This window comes from Tenrec ecaudatus, chromosome 8 (genome assembly GCF_050624435.1).
Source record: "Tenrec ecaudatus isolate mTenEca1 chromosome 8, mTenEca1.hap1, whole genome shotgun sequence".
In the NCBI taxonomy this organism is placed as follows: Eukaryota; Metazoa; Chordata; class Mammalia; order Afrosoricida; family Tenrecidae; genus Tenrec; species Tenrec ecaudatus.
Window position 1 is genome coordinate 100223425 of NC_134537.1, and position 9047 is coordinate 100232471.

Sequence of the window (9047 nt, forward strand, 5' to 3'; positions counted from 1 at the left end):
TGCCACCAGGTGCTGCTAAAGAAGGGAGACAATCCTATTCACAGATACAGTGCACACTGTGGCGGCCTTTTTACCCACTCCTCACCTACCCTGCCTCTCAGCCCACAGAGTTCACCTCTTTAAAGCGTCTGCCATGAAGGAGATGTGGCTGATGGAGACACAGGCAGAAGGCAGGACTTGAACTCAACTCTCTCCTAGGCTTTTCTTGACTCTGGAGTAAATAGCACGGCGTTCTAGGACTCTCACTCTGGTTTGATGTCGGTCTGCTTTCGATTCAGCAGCATAGTGGAAGCAACAAAGCCTGGCATCACCCCATGTGACTCTGCTGCGACCAACTGAAGTCAAAGCACTAAACACATTACGGTGGATTCATTAGTGTATGCATGCCCTCCTCCCTGCACCGCTAAAGTCACACATACACTAGGAGCACCGTGAGGACACACTATGTTCTTTGTATCTTTAGCACCATTGCACCGGTACAAAGTGGGCTCTCAATCAGTGTTGGTTGATGGAATGAATGGTGGTAGAGACCAATATGATTATACTCACATTTATTAAGTACTTTTGAGCTTATTAAAAGGTATAAGAGTCTAAAAAGCATCATCCCTGGGCAAACGCTCCTATTTTGGGGAAACATGCTGGGCTGAAGTCTCAAACCTGGGTTCCTGGCCCATGTCTATCACCAACTACGATGTAACTTTCACACATTGGGGTGGGTCCCACTTTCTTTTTCTGGTAAAATACATGATCTTTTCCCCAAGGTTTTATTGAGATATATATCGCATATCATACACTTTTATAGTTCAGTTATATTTAATAAGAGTTGTATATACATCACTGTGGTAGTTACACAATCTGTTGTCAACTTGAGACTATAAAGAGCGAAGGGGTAGAACTTAACCTTTCAATCAGGTTGCAGCTTGATGATCTCATTTGGAGGTGCTAAGGAGATAAATAGCTCACTGGAGGCCAGATTGACAAGCCACATAGAGCTGTGCTAATGGAGCCAGAGCCCTGGACCTGAAGGAGCCATGTGGAGACCCACGCCAGCACTGAGATGCTTCCACCACCACTGTATCCATAAGACCTTTTACCCACTGGCCTGTGATCTTCCTGCATTCTGCATCATTGCATAGTTGTGTGAGTCTAAAGAGGAATTTATGGACTGGTATCGACATATGGGGTAATATCAAATTTATGAATTTGATCTGGACTGGGCTGGGATGTTTACTTAATGTGCGATTGCTTTTTGATATAAAGTTCTCTCTTACACACATCTGAGTGTCTCTGGATTTGTTTCTCTAGTCTACCCAGACTAACACAATCACCATAGTCAGTCCTAGAGCATCACTTACCTCCTGTATTCACTATTTGCTCATTTCCTTCCAACCTCCCCACCCTCCATAACTCCCATAAGCCATACACCAATTATTGCCTCTAAACATCCACCCAGCCTGTGCTTCATATACTGGAAAATATAGCAATTAAATTAAATTTAAAAGGGCAACAAGAAAGAATCAAAAGAGTAAATATATTTAGAAGAAAAGACCAACAACAATATTAAAATAAACCAGAGGGGGAAAAAACCTCTGTCAAGAAAAAAGCAGGAAATATTGAAAACTAGAACAAATCCAAAATGAGTCAAAAGGGAGAGCAAATGACCAGGTACCACATTAATAACCAAATCCCATTTGTCCTACTCAAGTTTACAGCTGTCTGTCTAATAGTAAGGTTATTCATGTCTTCCAACTGTGGTCAGAAAGGATCCACCAGAGGCTATGTAGGGTCCCTGCAGATGGAGTTCAGGCTCCCATTGTTGTCCACGGTCATCTGAAAATTTGGCTTACACAATTTAAGCTCTGATACCTTTCCCCCATTCCGATTTGGATTTTGTTATTTATCATCCTTGAATGAGACAGATTGGTGTCCTTCTTCCATGAGGTGGACTTAGTTGATGTCTCACTTGGATGGCTGCTTGCTTGAAGACAAGCCTTCAAGATCCCAGATACGATTATTTTTTTCCCTTTTTTAAGGAAATCATTTTATTGGGTGCTCATTCAACTTAAAAAAATCATTTTACTGGGGGTTCGTATGGGCTTGTAAGTACATCTATCACACAACAATTGCCAATTCAACATTTTATGGGCGTACGGCTTCTTGACATCAATTATACTAATTGGTTATGCAACCTTTCCTTGTAATCAATGTGCCTTTTCTATCACCATCAGTAAACCAAAAGTCAGGGCTCTGTAAGCAATAACCTTGTCTCTCTGCCCTTCCTTTCCGGCTCTGGTAGCCACTAATAACCTTTGCTTTCTAGAAATTTGCTTATTTTTGTATAAATAAGGTTATATAAAATTCGTGCTTTTGTGTTAAACTTATTTCAAGTAGCATAATTCCTCCAAGCTCTATTCATGTTGTGGCACATATCATGACATCACTTATTTCTGGATGAGTAGTATTCTATTATATATATTACCACATTTTTTATCCATTCATCTATTGTTGATCATTCCCACCTTTTGGCTATTGTACATAATGCTGCAGTGAATATTGATGTACATATATCTGTTCACATCCCAGATTTCAAGTCTTCGGGATATATTCCCAGCAGTGGAATTGTTGAGTTATACATAGTTAGATTTCTAGGTTTGGAGGAACTGCTACACTTTTCTATAATGGCTATACAATTTTGTATTCTGGCCAGCAATGGGTTAACAGCTGTATAATTTTGCATTCCAGCCAGCAATGGGTTAGTGTTGTATCTCCACGTCCACACCAACATCAAATGTTTTGGTCTTTCTTTCTTTAGTGCTTAGCTTTTGCATACCCGTGGGGCAATAGAAAAGATCATGACTTGGGTCAGGTGCACCTTAGTTATCAAAGTACATTTTTACTTTTTAACACTTTTTAAAGCAGTCCCTCCACCCCTCCCCCGCCCCCCTCCACTCCTGCAGCAGATCTGTCCAATACAAGACATTGTCTATTTGATTCCTTGATTTGTGTTCTCAGAGACATTGATATAATTGATCCAAATAGATTAAAATCCTGGACTTCAATTTCTTCACTATTTATCACGACATTTTTACTCTACCCAACTGTAAGGATATATATTTTTTCTTTCTGTTTAGGTGCAATCTAGCCTGAAGGCTCTGACATTAATCAGTTAAGTGCATCAAATTATCTTCACTTTCAGCAAGCAAGATTGCTCTGTCTGTGTATCTCAGATTATTGATGAGGCTTCCTCCGATTCTGATGCTGCATTCTTCTTGTAATCCAGCTTCTTATTTGTTCAGCATAAAGATTGAATAAGTAAGAAAAAAAGATACCACTTTGCTGAACAACCTTTCCTATTTTAAACCACGTAGTATTCCCTTGTCCTGTTAGGGCAATGACCTCTGGGTTCATGCACAGATTCCTTATGAGCCCAGTTCCCTGCCCTGGAATTTCCTTCTTTATCATGCTATCCCTAATTTTTGTTTGGCTTCACAGAGTCAAATGCCTTTTTGTAGTTGATAAGTGAGCTCTTATCCACGCTCTCTACTGTTGGCCAAGATCCAGCTGACATCAACAATGATATCTCTCATTGCACATCCTCTTCGGAATTTGACTTGAATTTGTGGCAGGTCTCTAGTCTTCTGTCATTGAATGGCTGAAGTCATTTTTAAATTATCTTCAGCAAATCTTTGCTGGGATGTGATATTAATAATAGTGTTCAATAATTCCTGCATTCCATCTGATTGCCTTTCTTTAGACTGGACATAGATATGGATCTCTTCCAGTCAGTTGGCCAGGTCTTCTAAATTTCTTGACACAGAAAAATAAGTGCTTTCAGCATTTAAAGAAAGTATTTAAACTGGTATTCTGTCAGCTCCTGGAGTGTTCACTGTGGCTTGAACTTCTTCCTTCCGTACCGATAGTTCTTGATCAGATGCAATCTCCTAAGATGATTGAACATCAACCAATTATTTTTGGTACAATAGCTATTTATTTAATCCATCTTCTGATACTTTCTGTGTCATTCAGTTTTTATTTGTGTGTTTTTAAATCATTTTATTGGGAGCTCTTACAGATATTAGAGCAATTCATAATTCAATTAGATCAGGCATAATTGTACAATTAGTGCCTCCATCATTTTAAAAACATTCCCTTTCTTCTTGAACTCTTTGATATCAGCTTCCTTTTATCTCCTCCCTGCCCCAACCTACCCTCATTATTATTATTTGCTATATCTTACACTGTCCACTGTATCCGTTCCCCTATAATTCTGTTATTCGTTCCCCTTCAATGGTGTTATACAGTCATCCTTGCTATCGGTTCCCTCTTCCCCCACTGCCCCCCCTCTTCCCATATCCCTACAGAATCAGCGCTCCCATTACTATTTCTGATGGGCTTATCTATCTTGGATTTCATGCATTCAATGATCTTCATTATGCAAATTAATATCCACAGGTCTAACAAGCTAAATGAGGTAAAACTGGGACCATAATACTAAAGGAGCAAATATTAAAGAACTAGAGGATAGTTTTGTGTTTCCTCAGTGCTATACTGCACCCTGAATATATCTTCCCGCCCATATGGCCCTTCTGTGAGGGACTGTCCAATTGTCTCACAGGTGGGTTTTGGGTCTCCACTTTGTCTATGCTTCTTGATGTCAATTTGATCGCTTCTTTTGGAAATTCTGATACCTATTCTTGTCAACACTGCATGATCACCCAGACTAGTGTGCTTCTTCCATGTGGGCTTTGTTGCTTCCCTGTTAGATGGCTGCTTGCTTAACTACAAGCCTTTAAGACCCAGATGCTATATCTTTTGACAGCCAAGAACCATCAGTTTTCTACACCACATTTGCTTATATACCCATTTTGTCTTCAGTGATTGTGTCGGGAAGGTGAGCATCATACACATTATTAAAACAAACCATTCTTGTACTGAGGTAAGATTTAAGTAGAGGCCCAAAGTCCATTTGCTTCCTTGTAGTACCTACATATATTTTATATATATACTAATACATCTATCTTTATATATTTACATATATATTTATACTTATGTATATGATTATTACTTTCTAGTTCTTTCCTCTTTTATTTTAAAAATCATTTTATTGGGGCCTTGTACAGCTCTTATTATAAACCATTCATCCATCCATTGTGTCAAGCATATTTGTACATTTGTTGCCATCATAATTTTCAAAACATTTTCTTTTTACTTGAGCCCGTGGTATCAGCTGCTCATTTCCCCCGTCCCTCTCCCATTCTCCCTTCCTCATGAACCCTTGATAATTTATAAGTTTTTTTTTTCATGTTTTACACTGACTGATGTCACCCTTCTCCCACCTTTCTTTGTCCATCCCCCTGGGAGGGGATTATATGTCGATCATTGTGATCATTTTCCCCTTTTTGCCCCCACCTTCCCCTTCCCCTCCTGGTATGGCTACTCTCATTATTGGTCCTGAGGGGTTTCTCTATCCTGGATTCCCTGTTTCCAGATCTTATCTGTAGTTTTCTCCTCTGGATTGTTTATCCCGCCTATCCCAACAAGTCTAGCTAGATTTGTAAGGTAGAATTGGGGTCATGATAGCGGGGGGTGGGGGGTGGGGAAGAAGCATTAAAGAACTAGAGGAAAGTTATGTTTCATCGGTGCTATACTGCACCCTGACTGGCTCATCTCTTCCTTGTTACCCTTCTATAAGGGGATGTCCTATTGTCTACAGAGGGGCTTTAGGTCTCCACTCCGCACTTCCCCTCATTCCCATTGATATGATTTTTGGGGGGTCTTTGATGCTTGATACTTGATCCCATCGACACCTCATATATTTATATATTATGATAGGGAACTAGATCTATGTACAAATATTTATATGATAAGGAAGAAGGCAGCAGGCAGACATTGGGCCTCTACTCAAGCACTCCCTCAATGCAAGAACACTTTGTTCTAATAACATGGCATTCCATGATGCTCACCTTCCCACACGATCACTGAAGACAAAATGGGTACCTGGCTGATGGTAGCTGGCTATTAAAAGATACAGCATCTGGGTCTTAAAGGCTTGAAGACAATCAAGCGGCCATCTAGCAGAGAGGCAACAAAATCCACATGGAAGAAGCACACCAGCATCTTTTTCTTTTTTCTTTCCTCCTGCCCCACTATTGTGTTTGCCTATCTATCATTCACCTCTCAGTTTATTCCTCTCAGATACATTTCAATGAATCAAACATGATTCAAAATGCTATATTCTTCTCCCCATCAATTAAAAAATAATTTTATTGGGGGTTCATACAGCTCTTAACACAATACACACATGCATCCATAGTGTTAAGCACATTTGTACATTTGCTTAATGAGCAGCTACTCATTCCCCACCCCCTCCGTCCCTCACGAACCCTTGATAATTTATAAATTATTATTATTTTCCCCTGACTTACACTGACCAATGTCTCCTTTCACCCACTTTTCTGTTGTCCATCCCCCCTGGGAGGGAGTTATATGTAGATCATTGTGATCCGTTCCCCCTTTCTCTCCCCACCTTCCCCTTCCTCTCCTGGTATCACTACTCTCATTATTGGTCCTGAGGGGTTTATCTGTCCTGAATTCCCTGTGTTTCCGGCTCTTATCTGTACCCTTGTACATGTTCTGGTCTAGTCGGATTTGTAAGATAGAATTTGGATCATGATAGTAGGGGAGTGGAGTGTGTGTGTGCAGTGGGGAGTGGGGAGGTGGGAGAAAGCATTAAAGAACTAGAGGAAAATTGTATGTTTCATCAGTGCTATACTGCACCCTGACTGGCTCGTCTCTTCCTTGTGACCCTTCTGTAAGGGAATGTCCAATTGTCTACAGATGGACTTTGGTCTCTACTCTGCAGTCCCCCTCATTCCCGTTGATATGATTTTTTGTTCTGGGTCTTAGGTGCGTGATACTTGCTCATACCGACACCTCATGATCACACAGGCTGATGTGCTTCATCCATGGGGACTTTGTTGCTTCTCAGCTAGAGGGCCACTTGTTTGTCTTCAAGCCTTTAACACCCCAAATGCTATATCTTTTGATAGCTGGGCACCATCAGCTTCCTTCTCCCCATTTGCTATGCACCCATTTTGTCTTCAGCAATTGTGTCATCTCCCCTTCTATTTTTTTCCCCTTCAATTTTATACCCTTTGCTATTCCCCTGTCCCTGTCATTGTTGGCTCCTCACTCCTCTCCTCATACCTCCTCCTCTCCCATGCCTCCCACCCCCTGGAAACTTTGGTCCCATTGCTGTTTCCTTGGGATTGCTTATCCTGCCTGTCTTATATACATAGACGCCAAAAGAGAAAAGGAAAAAGAGAGAGAGACCCTACCAGTGGCTCCGAGTCTAGCTGTTGTCCTGACCCAGAGTTGATGAGATCACTTTGTTAAACAGCTAGCTGACTGTTATAAGCCATTGTCCACTCCCTTTTTCTTTCAGGGATCCCTTTCCTAAGCCCCGCTTGCCTAACATCCCTTATGCCCCTTTAGTCCTCAACGCCCATGTCCAAGTGGTGCACCTTCTACAAGACCCCATTGCTCTTCTTGTCTCAAGAATGGAGTGGTCTAGTGCCCCACCCTCCACCCTGTGACACCTGTAGACTTTCCATGTGACTCCCTTGTGAATCTCCTCCAACCAGTTCCAGATGGGTGCCAAGTGCTGCCTCACTTGAGCCAGAAGTCTACACTCGAGCTTCCTTGGGGACTTTGTCGATTTGCTCCCATTGCCGGTCTGCTGCACTCCTCTCTTGGTTTGCCCCCATGTGGGCAGGGCAGGCCAGCCGCACTGTGTCTCCAGTGCTGTCCTCTGTAGCGCTGGCATCTAGGTAGGGGATGCCATGCTTCGAGCTGGGGCTGGCCCTCTAGTCCTTTCCTTAATCAAGCAAGAACATTGCCCTCAAGGCTTGGTGCCCTGGCATCCGTTCTCAGTCTCTCTTCCCCCTGGAGACATAAACAATTGCCTCTCCTTGGATGGATTAGTACCCTGCTCCCCTATTGCCATTTTTTCCCCCACCCCTCTGTGGATCGTAAGGCATATCCAGGGTGGGGAGGTGTCTTTCTGCACAGATTGCTATCTGCATCACTTAAATTTTTTTTTTCTTCATCGGTGTTACATTGTACCCTGACTGACTCATCTCCTCCTCTAGACCCCTCTGTGAGGGGATCTCCAGTGGCCGACAAATGGGCTTTCAGTCTCCACTCTGCACTTCCCCCTTCATTGACTATGGTAAAAAAAAATTTTTTTTTTTGGTGAAGAATACAGCTTTCCTCCAGTTCCTAAATGCTTCCCTTCCCCCCCCCCCCCCCCCCCGCCACTATCATTATCCGAATTCTACCTTGCAAGTCTGGATAGAGCAGAGGTTGTACACTGGTGCAGATAGGAGCTAGAGGCACAGGGAATCCAGGGTGGATGATACCTTCAGGACCAGGGGTGTGAGTGGCGATACTGGAAGGGTAGAGGGTGAGTGGATTGGAAAGGGGGAACTGATTACAAGGATCTACATGTGACCTCCTCCCTGGGGGACGGACAACAGAAAAGGGGGTGAAGGGAGACGTGGGACAAGGCAAGATATGACAAAATAATAATTTATAAATTATCAAGGGCTCATGAGGGAGGGGGATGCGGGGAGGGAGGGGAAAAAAAGAGGACTTGATGCAAAGGGCTTAAGTGGAGAGAAAATGCTTTGAAAATGACTAGGGCAAAGAATGTACAGATGCGCTTTATACAATTGATGTATGTACATGTATGGATTGTGATAAGAGTTGTATGAGTCCCTAATAAAAGGTTAAAAAATGTTTCCCCATGATGTACGATCATTGTGTTTGGTCTGGCTCTTGCTAGAGTATCTGGTCTTCAGCCTGGGAACTGTACGATATGTGCTTTTCCCTGTGCCTATTCTGCTGCTGGAGCTTGCCTCAGTGGACTCGTGTTGTACTTGTCCTTTTGTGCTTGGCTAACTTTGCTCAGTATAATATCCTCCAACTCTTTCCATGAGACGAGGTATGTCATCCTTTCATCGCTTTTTTGGGGCTGTGTAGTACTC